We start from the raw sequence: 13,244 nt of genomic DNA, 5'->3' as shown, positions 1-13,244 counted from the left end.
ACTTTTCAGAAAGTTAGGAGTAACTGGAAGCAGGGGGTTTACGATGAAAGTTCCCCTGTACGCTCAACTAAAGTGTCTACTATAAAGTGATAATACAAGACCGCAGAAATGCAGCCACCTCTGAGGAGAAAGCTAGCAACAAACAGCACAAGAGTTGGCGAGGGCGGCAGGAGCAGGACATTTCGGTGAAGGAGACAGCGGCAGAGTTTGCTTATGAAGAGATCATGAAATCTTTAATATTCACACTGAACACATGGAAGGTCTCATATGAATGACTCGCATGGAACAGCTTAGGTACTAGGGAAGGGTAAAAGGTGGAGAGTAACTTGCTGGGATATGAACCTCTGATTCCGAGTAGTGGCAGTATTTTAAATCTGCATCTTAGGGCACTATCCCATCCCCTCTAACAAGTGTCTGATATCACAATGCTTTGGAAGGGGTGTATCATTTAATCAATTAGCCCTGACCTGAGACATCTCTTATGAACAATTAACCATAGTATCATGCAATAAAGGTCAAAACATTATAGCTTAAATTAATGTTATGACAGCAACAATGCTGTAGACTGAGTACTGTGGGATCATTGTATGTAAGAAGGATGGCCACCTAAACATACTTCCAAGTTGCAGTGGTGCTACTCCGAGGACCGTCCTGCCAGGCCTTTAAATTATATGTTATGGGGTGATACTATGTGGCGGCACGGCCTCTTGATGTTACAATGTGAGACTTCATCCTCCAGGAGGAGTTTGACAGGCAGGAAAAGAGATTCCAGACCCGTCCCATTTCCTCTAAGTGCAATTCCTGTATCCCTCTAGCCTAGAGGTGCGGCCATGATACAATCTCTTTTGGCTGGATACGCACCCACAATTGTCAGTTGAGTCCATAGTTTAGGGGTGCTCCTGGATTCCTCACTGACACTAAGCTCTCACATGGCATCTGCAAGTAATGCTTTCTACCATTTCCGCCAGCGAGGAAACACCATCCCATCCTGTCAGATGATGACCTGGCCTTGGTGATACAAACCTTTGTGACCTCCCTTCTAGACTACAGCAATGCAATACCGATGGATGTGCAGCTATCGGTCCTTAGGGAACTCCAACTAGTACAGAAGGTTGCATCACGTAGCCTCAGCAACACAGGCTACCATGAATACATCAAACCTGTTGCCCATTCTGCACTGGCTTCCCATAGAATATTGAGCCAAGTTTAGGATTTTGGGGCTTATCATCAAGGAGCTCAATGTCTGCACCACTCCTCAGGCACGATGGAACATCCTATCACAAAGGTAAAACGCCGTGCAGGAGACAGAACTTTGGAGGGGGCTGGTCTGAGACTGTGCGGTGAAATCCCACAGGACTAAAGGAGCACCCCAAACCGCCACGCCTTCCGCTCCAAGTGCCAGGTCTGCTTCTTCAACTTGCCTTCTCGAACACACGCAGAGCAGCACAGACAGACTTGTGTTAAAACCTCCCCATCAAAACAAAACACTCTACTGCACACACATTTCTCCTCTTGCGGGGAGGATGTGAACCATCCGTGAAAGGTGTTAGCCACATCCTTTAATGCATTGTTGGAAGGTGCTGAAATCCCACGGTGAGGAGGGCGGGATAAGAATCTAGCTGTCTAGAATAGAAGTGATGGGTCCAGGAATAGCTTGTGGGTAATCCACCGCACCCCCGTTCCCCCCATGATGATGCCTGGTCACGGCATCCCCGCCGGGCACCGTGATGCCATTGTTGGTCAGTGGCCACTGGGGGCTGGACTCCTGCTAGCCCAGCCGATGGTGACGTTGCTCCCACTGAATTAGGGTCTGTTGCAATAACCAGGCCGGGCGAGAGAAATTTGGGGCCCCAGCACATCATGTGTGCTGGGGCCCTGCCCCCTCCCATTTCTCCCACTTCACCCAGTGACCCATGTTCTGGGGCCCCGGGACAATTGCCCCCCCCCGACCCCCAGCCCTGGCAATAACAGCCCCCAGCCAGGGTAGATACCCTGCCCCTGCCTGGCTGGCCACCTGCCCAGAGCTGCCTGCTTTGGCCCCGCCCCCTCCCCTGACGTCACATCCCCACCTGCCTGCCCCGCCCACTGCAGCGGCCTCTCCGAGGTCCCGCCCTCCTTCGGCTGATAGGCTGCGCCGGTAGCCAATGGCGAGGCCCGGGGTGGGGCCAGGGCGATGTCGTGACGTCAGACGGGGGCAGGGCTCCAGCCCGGGCAGGTGGAGGGGATCTCGGAGCGGCCGGTGGGGAGAGGCGCCTCCGACAGGGCGAGGCCAAGGGGGGCTGCTTGCCCCGCCCCGCGTGCCCGGCTCAGGTAAACAGCCGGGGGGCAGGGACCCTGCGGGACCTTGGGGTGGGAGACCCCTGGGGGGGCAGGGACCTCCGGGGAGTGCAGGGACCCCCGTGGGGGGCAGAGGGAGTGCAGGGGGGCAGGGACCCCCGTGGGGGGCAGAGGGAGTGCAGGGGGGCAGGGACCCCCGTGGGGGGCAGAGGGAGTGCAGGGGGAGTGCAGGGGGGTAGGGACCCATGGGGGCAGGGACCTCCGGGGAGTGCAGGGACCCCCGTGGGGGGCAGAGGGAGTGCAGGGGGGCAGGGACCCCCGTGGGGGGCAGAGGGAGTGCAGGGGGGCAGGGACCCCCGTGGGGGGCAGAGGGAGTGCAGGGGGAGTGCAGGGGGGTAGGGACCCATGGGGGCAGGGACCTCCGGGGAGTGCAGGGACCCCCGTGGGGACAGAGGGAGTGTAGGGGGACAGGGACCCCTGTGGGGACAGAGGGAGTGCAGGGGGGCAGGGACCCCCGTGGGGGGGCAGGGGGAGTGCAGGGGGGCAGGGACCCCCGTGGGGGGGCAGGGGGAGTGCAGGGGGGCAGGGACCCCCGTGGGGGGGCAGAGGGAGTGCAGGGGGACAGGGACCCCCGTGGGGACAGAGGGAGTGCAGGGGGGCAGGGACCCCCGTGGGGACAGAGGGAGTGTAGGGGGACAGGGACCCCTGTGGGGAGCAGAGGGACCCATGGGGAAGGCAGAGGGGGTCAGGGAATTATGTTTTTTCAGAGGGGAAGGGAATTAGGGGGCTGACTGTCTGACCAGAAAACTCACCTGGGGCTCTGGGAGTCAGACCCCCAGAATTTCCCCAGGGACGAGCAGGGAGATCGGGGGAGGGTCTTGAGAGCTGGGGAGGAGAGTTAGAGGGTGCAGGAGAGAGAGACCCAGGGTGGCTCTAAGGAGTGAGGGCTGGGTGGGCTGAGGGTACCCAAGGGGGAATGAGAGGCAGACGGGAGTGCAGGATGATCCGTGGGCTTGCCAAGGGGAGAATACCTAGGGGAGTGGGTGGGGGAAGAGCCCAGGGCTGGGGCTGTGTTTGCTATGCCTGCAGAGGGATAATTTGCACTCTTCTGCCCCCGCCCTCCCGTCTGCTTGTCTTGTTTTCCTAGCGGGGTATGGGGTATCGGAGGGGAGGGGGAGAAGGGATATGCCACCAGTGACTTGTTGCCTCAACTGGCGTATGCCAAACACGCTAGTGGTTCTGGGAAGACATGAGGGCTCGAATGACTTTGCATCTCTGGTATTTTGGCTATGTGACATTTGCCATTACTCAGCAGTCGCAGGGAATTGCTGTGCCTTGTAAGCGATGCACTTAGTTTCTAACTCGTAGCCAGGATCCTGTCTGTATATGTTCAGCTTTTTCAGGATATTTTCTAGTTTTCCCAACTTTATGGGCAAGGGACTGGAAAGTTCCTGCATGAATTTATGGGCAGCCTCTGCAATGTGACATCCACTATTCTTGCCGATCATGCCATCTCCAGCTTTCTTTCTCTCCTCGTCCTGCATCTCCCCTCCTTTCCCCCCCCCCAATATAATTCTCTTTGCCTGAGTGCTAATGTTAAAATGCACTGTGAGTTTGCAGACTTAGCAGGGCAGGGAAGGAGTTGGCACTCTGAGGGTGAGCAGGAGACCGGATTGTTGTGTTCAGAGGTACGCTCGTGCCAGGGCAGCACTGCGGAATTTCTCTTTCCCTGTCTGTCTCTTGGAGAACAAACACTCCTCCTTCTGGCTGGTTGCAGACATAAACCAACCCAACTTCAACATGTTGTACTTCATCCAGCAGCCTCTGGAGAGGATAAAATAAACCCTGCACAGGTTGCAAAGCAAACTCGGCTAAGAATGCAGTAATACTTTTATCTTCAGCTCTGAGTAAATTCGGAAAGGCTGAAAATAACTTGAGGTGTAGGTAGCTTCAGTGGCTGAGCTGTTGATAAACAAGCCTGTAAAAACTTAATATTTGGTGAGAAGTATGGCAGAAGAATTCTGGGAGTAACGTATTCCAGTGTTGGATCAAGGAGAGCAGGGGTTCTCAAATTTTTACAAAGTATAAATAACCTCTTAATGGAGCCATTGGACTATACCTTCCCTCTCACAGCATACCTGTGATAAGTCCAGCAATTGCTTGCAGGGGAGGGTCCTATTTAAAATACATTTCGATGTATTTTTAGCATCACTTAATGTGATTGATCTGCTGGAGATGTGGGGGAGGCGGAGCCAGTACCATGTGATTAACCATCGTTCTAGGGCCACCCGCAAATGCTCCATGCGTTGTGGTTTAGGCTGTGTTGGTATTTGTACCTAGATGCCATGGTGATTGGGGGTGTGATAAATACCTATGAATGTTTTAAAGGGCATATTGATCTATATTTAGGTTATAAGGGGATATTTTACAGTGTTGGTATATTCCACATACATATCTCCACCTAAAGCTGCCCATTGCATATTTAATGGTATATTAACTCTTTACACAGAAGGAGACTTCAGCTGACTAGCGTCCAAACATGGGGCCTGACTTTTTTCCCCCAGAGGTGTTGAGGGCTTGCTTCTTTTCCATGAGTTGTGGCTGGGCACCCATGAAATCGGGCCCAAACGTTTTTTCAGCTACTGCATTATTTCTCCCTTTGCCCTTAGATACGAGCAGTCATGGATGGAAAAGCCTTGTGTAGTTTACTTACTCAGCTGTTAAAAAACATGTAAGCCCATTGTAGCTTCCAGAGGAGAAATGCATTGCCCATGTGATGTTAAACAGGCTGTTGAACCCAGCAGTTTTGTCCGCCTGTCAGTTGCTGTGCAGAGAGGTCTGGACAGATGAATCCCATTGCCACAAAACGAAGGATGGGAAAGCCCGGTCCATCCCCAGCCCTTGCAGGACTAGGCTGTATGTTCCATGCACCACTAAAGTCAGTCTTGCCGTTGACTTCAATGGAAGCAGCAATGAACTCTTGCACAGAGAGAGAGGCTTTGTGGCATTAACTTTTCTGCATGAATACCAGGCTACAATGGGACGGGGTAATAGGTTGCTGCGGGGAAACTTGGACGGCCTGGTGGTGGGCATGAAGGCGTATGGTAGCGCATTGAAACTGCACTGCCACCCTCGCTGCCTTTGTAACCCGTCCCCATGCCTTATAAACCCTTACATGGGGTGCAGCAGGGCGTGCAAGGTTGCTGCGCTCCAGCGTGGGGGTGAGTGGATGCCACGTGTGGGAGAAAACTAGGTTTAGCGCTAACTAATCCTTCAAACTGATCAGTCAGAAATTTCGAGTCCCTTTTTGGCTGCTCCTGGGCTGGTTCAAGGTTAAAAAAAAAAAGGGAGGGGGCAGGGTCATGTCTGGAGAGGCCTGGGGTCAAGGATGCTCCTCCTTGTGCCAATGAGACACTTGTTACACTGCCGTGAAAAACCTACGTCTGGCCCATGCCCGCTGGCTCGGGCTTAAGGAGCTGTTTAATTGTGGTGTAGATGTTTGGGCTTGGGCTGGAGACTGGTCCCAGAACTGGAGCTCCGGTGTCTAAAGCAGTTAAACATCCTGCAGCCCCAATGCTGGGAACATGGCATGGGTGTCTAATTGCAGTGTAGACATACCCCTGTTACATGATCCCCTCCTAGTCCTCATTTCTGCCATCAGGGAGGAGAAACTTGGCAAGCATACAGCAGTGACTGTAATGCAGGGCTGAGGTTCCCTGTTTTGCTCAGCACTGTTTACCCGGCACGTGCCCAGGGCAGGATCGTGCCCAGTATGTGCATTCACAGAGGTGAGGATGTTGAGACTAGAGACCTGTGTGTGGGTCGAGAGAAGGGGAGTCTCACTCCATTTATTTCAGTGTTTGGCTGTCTAAACAACCACATTTGATACGATCTTGAATTGGTAACAAAAACGCAGGGCTACTCCGGTGGACAGTCGTTGAACTCAATTATAGTTACAGAGGGTCCTGTGGCACCTTTGAGACTAACAGAAGTATTGGGAGCATAAGCTTTCGTGGGTCAGAACCTCACTTCTTCAGATGCAAGAAGTGAGGTTCTTACCCACGAAAGCTTATGCTCCCAATACTTCTGTTAGTCTCAAAGGTGCCACAGGACCCTCTGTTGCTTTTTACAGATTCGGACTAACACGGCTACCCCTCTGATACTCAATTATAGTTCTTACTCAACCAGTTTCTTTCAAGCTTGGCAGCTCCCTGGCATTCTTCACAAAGGGCTAGGCACATGCTGCTTCTAAACCGGAATGCGGAGTGACCTAAAGAATCTGGATTCCTCGAAGCATGAAATGACTCTCTTGTGTTTTGATCATGTTTTGAATTGTTACTTTCTCACCTGCCTCTTTTTTAAGCAAAACTTCAGCTCAAAAGCCAACCTTTCTAGTGAGTGCCTGAAAATATCGGCTTAGAATGAAAGTACTTTCTGATCCATGGCTTTAGCCGCTAGCGTGATGTTATCATAACTGCCGCCTCTTGGATTTTAGCCAGAGAGACATGGCAATTGTCTAGAAGCGATCTCTAGTCACATGACGTTAGCCAAAGCTCAAGGTGTGCCCTGGGTCACTATGTTCTTTTGAAGTTGATGGCTGACCTGTGGAGGTCACTTGGAGGATAACGGAGATAATGTTGATTGTGTTCTAGGATATGGTGGTTTTTAAGCTGATGTGTAATTAAACAGTTGTTCTTTGGCGCTCCTGATGGCCTGATCTGTAGTTACTACCTGACTAGCTGTTTGCCAGAGGAAGAAGGTGCAGGTGTGTGAAACTATTGTTTTCCCTTTCTGGTATCAAACTAGCCATGTTCTGCAGATATACAACTTGCTTTACATTTCAAGTGATAGTTTAACTCTGGCTGTGCCAGTGGTTCTCAAACCTTTGTACTGGTGACCCCTTTCACATAGCAAGCCTCTGTGTGCGATGCCCCCTTATAAATTAAAAACGCTTTTTAACATATTTAACACCATTATAAATGCTGGAGGCAAAGTGGGGTTTGGGGTGGAGGCTGACAGCTTGTGACCCCCCCATGTAATAACCTTGTGACCCCCAGTTTGGGAACCCCTGGGCTATGCAATCCCAATCAGCTGCAGGAGAAAAAAGCTAAAAGATTTGGTCACAAAAAGTTCAGGAACTGAAGGGGTTACTGAACCTGCCCTTGAAGGCTCTGAAAAGTGACTCTCAAAAGGCACCATATGGTTCCATGTCTGTTTCTCAGGGACCCATCTCTCAAATGTGGTCTGTTTAAAGTAAAACTCTTCTGTCAGAAAACTCACCCAGACCTTTGGGAGTCAAACCCCTGCTGCAGGCAGGGTAGCCTGCTATAAACGATGATTTGTACTGGTGCATCTGGTTTTCAGCAGGAGTCAGTTGTGCTGCTGTAGATAACAGGTTACCTTTTTTACTCTAGGAGTTAGCGCTGGTGGATCTGTGCTGCGGGCTGCCCTTGATGGCTGGGCTCAGGGCAAATCTTCAGGGTAGACAAGGCCTTGGAGTAAATAGTTCCGTTGATGATGCTGAGGGGGGAATAGAATCCAACTGTGGTGGCTCTGCTGGGACCCTAAAGTCAGCTGATCCACTCTGTGTGTGCAGAGGGAAGAGGTGCCATTCTCACATAGCCACAGCAAGTCTAAAAGTAATTGTGAATCAGCTGACGGTGTCTGAGGCCAGTGCAGTCTGGAAAACTGTCAAAAGGTGCGTGGGGCCCTGGAAGCCCTTTCTGCTGCATGCACACCTGAAGTCCAATCCCTGTGCTCGTCATGAGACTAGTCTTCCCGTCACCGCTTTGCCATGCAGGCAGACTCTGGCTGTTTTACCCTTGTGCCTTGCTCCCCAGGGCGTGGCTGACTTGCTCACGGGTCCTTCCTGCTGGAAGGCCAGCTGGTTCAACACCTCTGACCGCCCTGGCTTGGACTGAACAAACTGGGATAAGCCTGATAGTTCCCTGCGTGTCAGGGGTAGAGCATCATCCTTGGTAGGTACCTCTGCTTGTAGGGAGGACTAGAGAAGACACGCCATGCTGGCAGCTGTCAGAATTTCTGTCTGCGAGGGAGGCATGTAGTTGGTGGCAGGGTCTCGGGGGTCGTAGAGTCTATTAGGCTTTGCCCACCTCGAAGAGGCAGTCCTACCCAGCTCTCTCTCCCAGGGAGCTAGAAAAGAGGACGTAGGGCTGGTCTGCCCTGTTTGCCCACTAGAGGCTGCTCATGGGACAGGCTGAAGGAGCTACTTGTTTCTAGCTTGGCTTGTGAACGTTAGGGTCTCCAGTCCCCTGCGCTGTGAACAGGAGCTGCTCATGTGGAACATTGGGGGGCTTATTCCCCAGTAGTTCTTCCCTCTGGATAACCATTGAGACATCAGAGGAGTGCCCCAAACAGCAGAGCCGCAGAGAATGAGGAACATGGTCTCTTTTCAGGACTGCATTAGAACTCTGCACCTCATTACAACTCAGTTAGAAAAACGTAGGGGACTTGAGCTTCTGCAAAAATATATTGCTAAGAGGAAATGGTTTAGAGGTTTAGGAATGGATATGGAGTGTGTCTCAACTGGGATGCCAGCTCAAATCCAGCCGAGGTTAGCGGTGCCTGAAAGATGTTGCTGTCTGATGGCTTTTTGGTGGCATATGTGGAATGAGTTTGTTGGCATCTCCTTTAATTTCCTAGCGGGCAGATGTGCAGATAATTGTCTGACACTAACTGGGCACTCTCTGGCAGTTGTGGCAGAAAAGCCAAGGATCGGATGGACCCTGGGGACAGAATAGATGTTTAAGGCCAGGAGTAGTCTCTCTGTAGGCTAGAGGGTGTAACATACTGGCATGGCAATGTGGAAGAAGCTGTTTGGATACACAAGGGACCTTACTTTGCAGGGCAGTTATTTGGGTGCCTATTACAGGGTAAAATTCACACCTTTTTTTTATTTTTTTTTTAGTTTATAGTAAAAAAAAAATTACTATTAAAATAATCTGGGAAGATAATTAAATAGCAGTAAAGGTAAATACCTAGTCCACTGCTGCTTAGCAGTAATTGCAATGTTTAGAGTCACTGGCAATATATTCAAACAGCAGCTCATGGTAGCAAACAGCAACGAGGCACCTTTTTTGCACCTACGTGTACTTTGTATAAAAAGAGCTGCATTGCATTCATTCCAGCATTGGCGTAACGGGAGTATGAACTCTGCCAGCTGGCTTTGGGAGGGGAACAGGCAACCCTGCTTGTGGAAGGCCAGTGCTTCACATAATCCGGGACTTACAAAACAAGCTCAGAGGCTTGGCAAATCCTGTTTGCTATTGTCACTGCTCAAAGTTTACTGTACTACTTGGGTTCCCTTCCAGATTTCTGGGCTCTCTGAGAAAGATGCAAAGAGCCCAGTCAGAAGAGTCGGGTGTATGTGGCATCTAGTCCACCGGCATTCCCCAGATGAAACTATTTCAATGTTTCACAAGAGATTTTGAGCAGCTTTATAGGGCTTGGTCTCAGGACTCTTCCTCTATCCACTTAGTGGTGTTTGTTTTTAGTCGCTCTGATACCCGGGAGAAAATCCTGAAATGTCACTCTTGTGTGTGTTGGGGAGGGTGGGGGGTGAGTGCAATTGTATGGGCTCCTATCCCAAGTGCGCGATCAAATTTAGAAAGTGCCAATTAAAAACTGGCCGTGATTCTCCGCCTCTTCCACCCTGTGCTGAGGCCAGGAACGGAGGGTGATGATGGCATTAAGTCAGCGTTGTGTTCCCTGCAGTGTGGGCCCTGCCAGGGCCAGGCTGTCCCCTGCTGCAAGTTAGAGCAGCCCTAGGTGGTGATGGTTCTAAAAGGCTGCACTTAGGTGCACTTCCTTTGGATGATTGTCTGCTTTTGACATGTCCCCTACATTGGGGATTGGCGGGGGGCAGCATAGATCCAGTCTGGTAGCTGTAAGCCAACTGGGAATCCTTTTTACACCTGGCTGTTCCCCGAGGGGCTATTTCTGGGGGCCAGAGTAGCATAAAGAGGCTGAGGTGTGAGAGAACTGGGCTTCTTGCATGTAAGAATCATCGGAGTGGAGCAGATTTCTGGGGTGCACGCTCTTTGACTGCCAGACACCTTTGATTCTTAGTCAGTTATTTCAAATTCTGATGACTGACATTTGCACATGTAGAGTTTCTTTCATCTGAAGGATCTCAAATGTTTTACAAACTCCAATTAAGCCACCCAACACCCTGTGAAATCAATTCAATAAAATAACTTTATTAAAATGTTCTTTGCTCCTGCTTGTACTTTTAAATAGGTAGTTAGGAAATCGTTCCCTTCTTTCTTTTTAATTTATGAGCTTATTCCTTTAGAAGCAAGAGGAAGACCAAAGACAGGGTAGGCCCACTGCTTAGTGAAGAGGGAGAAACAGTAACAGGAAACTTGGAAATGGCAGAGATGCTTAATGACTTCTTTGTTTCGGTCTTCACCGAGAAGTCTGAAGGAATGCCTAACATAGTGAATGCTAATGGGAAGGGGGTAGGTTTAGCGGATAAAATAAAAAAAGAACAAGTTAAAAATCACTTAGAAAAGTTAGATGCCTGCAAGTCACCCGGGCCTGATGAAATGCATCCTAGAATACTCAAGGAGCTAATAGAGGAGGTATCTGAGCCTCTAGCTATTATCTTTGGAAAGTCATGGGAGACAGGAGAGATTCCAGAAGACTGGAAAAGGGCAAATATAGTGCCCATCTATAAAAAGGGAAATAAAAACAACCCAGGTAACTACAGACCAGTTAGTTTAACTTCTGTGCCAGGGAAGATAATGGAGCAAGTAATTAAGGAAATCATCTGCAAACACTTGGAAGGTGGTAAGGTGATAGGGAACAGCCAGCATGGATTTGTGAAGAACAAATCATGTCAAACCAATCTGATAGCTTTCTTTGATAGGATAACGAGCCTTGTGGATAAGGGTGAAGCGGTGGATGTGGTATACCTAGACTTTAGTAAGGCATTTGATACGGTCTCGCATGATATTCTTATCGATAAACTAGGCAAATACAAATTAGATGGGGCTACTATAAGGTGGGTGCATAACTGGCTGGATAACCGTACTCAGAGAGTTGTTATTAATGGTTCCCAATCCTGCTGGAAAGGCGTAACGAGTGGGGTTCCGCAGGGGTCTGTTTTGGGACCGGCTCTGTTCAATATCTTCATCAACGACTTAGATATTGGCATAGAAAGTACGCTTATTAAGTTTGCGGATGATACCAAACTGGGAGGGATTGCAACTACTTTGGAGGACAGGGTCATAATTCAAAATGATCTGGACAAATTGGAGAAATGGGCTGAGGTAAACAGGATGAAGTTTAACAAAGACAAATGCAAAGTGCTCCACTTAGGAAGGAAAAATCAATTTCACACATACAGAATGGGAAAAGACTGTCTAGGAAGGAGTACGGCAGAAAGGGATCTAGGGGTTATAGTGGACCACAAGCTAAATATGAGTCAACAGTGTGATGCTGTTGCAAAAAAAGCAAACATGATTCTGGGATGCATTAACAGGTGTGTTGTGAGCAAGACACGAGAAGTCATTCTTCCGCTCTACTCTGCTCTGGTTAGGCCTCAGCTGGAGTATTGTGTCCAGTTCTGGGCGCCGCATTTTAAAAAAGATGTGGAGAAATTGGAAAGGGTCCAAAGAAGAGCAACAAGAATGATTAAAGGTCTTGAGAACATGACCTATGAAGGAAGGCTGAAAGAACTGGGTTTGTTTAGTTTGGAAAAGAGAAGACTGAGAGGGGACATGATAGCAGTTTTCAGGTATCTAATAGGGTGTCATAAGGAGGAGGGAGAGAACTTGTTCACCTTAGCCTCTAAGGATAGAACCAGAAACAATGGGTTTAAACTGCAGCAAGGGAGGTCTAGGTTGGACATTAGGAAAAAGTTCCTAACTGTCAGGGTGGTTAAACACTGGAACAAATTGCCTAGGGAGGTTGTGGAATCTCCGTCTCTGGAGATATTTAAGAGTAGGTTAGATAAATGTCTATCAGGGATGGTCTAGACAGTATTTGGTCCTGCCATGCGGGCAGGGGACTGGACTCGATGACCTCTCGAGGTCCCTTCCAGTCCTATAATCTATGAATCTATGAATTGTAAAATATAACCCTTTAGCGTTGTTGTCAAACAAGCCCAGTTCTGGGTACCAGCAAACTTTTTGCTCCTCATCTTAATGTGTGACACTCCTGTGCTTCCCTGGTACCTAGTAAAGTAAAATTGGGAACCCAGGCATCCTGAAGACATGAATAAATCCTCTTCTTATAGGTGACTTCTAACTCATTTCACATAGGCTACTAGATGGTCATTACCTTTTGCCACAACTGATTTGAGCCAGATTTGAACAAGTAATCTAGAGCCGTGTGTGCCATTACCAATGCTTTGAGCTAGCTAGTACTGCCAACTGCAGTGTAAACTAAGTGGTTTGTGAATAGTTGAGGATGTTGCATTACATGTTTACAGGTGCAGAAGAATCTCACAGGCATAGAAGAAGACCACTGCAGAAGTTGTGAACTCACTGCAGCTCGGTCACAAGTCTGATACCTACGCTGGCTTCTGCAGAACGCCAGATCTGCCTGGTATAGGAAATAAGGTTGCCAACCCTCCAAGATTGGCCGGGAGTCTCCCGGAATCTGCATCCATCTCCCGGGGACTATTGAAAGCAAGCCAGGAGATTTTAATAGGATATTTTAAGAAAATGACGTGATCATGTTGGGGGGAAAAAAATTCTCCTGGAATAGCTTCAGTCAGAGTTGGCAACCCTAATAGGAAACGGCAGGGTGGCTTGATGGCCGGAAACGCTGCTACAGGCGTTAATTGTATTGTTAATGCACTAATGCATTGCCATACTTAAAATGACTCCGGATCACATGTAGCAATCAAAAAGTGGGAGATAATGGCCCTATACCTTGAGGCAGATGGCAGCTGATAAAACAAGAGTAGGGGAGGCAGTGTTGCCTAATGTAGCCAGGAC

The 13,244-nt window shown here is 49.5% G+C and overlaps 1 protein-coding gene across 1 annotated transcript in view; it reads left to right on the top strand.

Moving 5' to 3' along the window:
• Positions 1–2,201: 2,201 nt before the first annotated feature.
• Positions 2,202–13,244, top strand: part of EPB41 (erythrocyte membrane protein band 4.1) — a 167,732-nt gene continuing 156,689 nt past the window's right edge. Inside the window, exon 1 of the mRNA XM_054011747.1 lies at positions 2,202–2,310. The gene's annotated coding sequence lies outside the window, so the exon portion shown is untranslated. The remainder of the gene's footprint in view (positions 2,311–13,244) is intronic.

This window comes from Malaclemys terrapin, chromosome 22, assembly GCF_027887155.1.
Source record: "Malaclemys terrapin pileata isolate rMalTer1 chromosome 22, rMalTer1.hap1, whole genome shotgun sequence".
In the NCBI taxonomy this organism is placed as follows: domain Eukaryota; kingdom Metazoa; phylum Chordata; order Testudines; family Emydidae; genus Malaclemys; species Malaclemys terrapin.
This window is presented reverse-complemented; position numbering and strand designations above follow the sequence as displayed.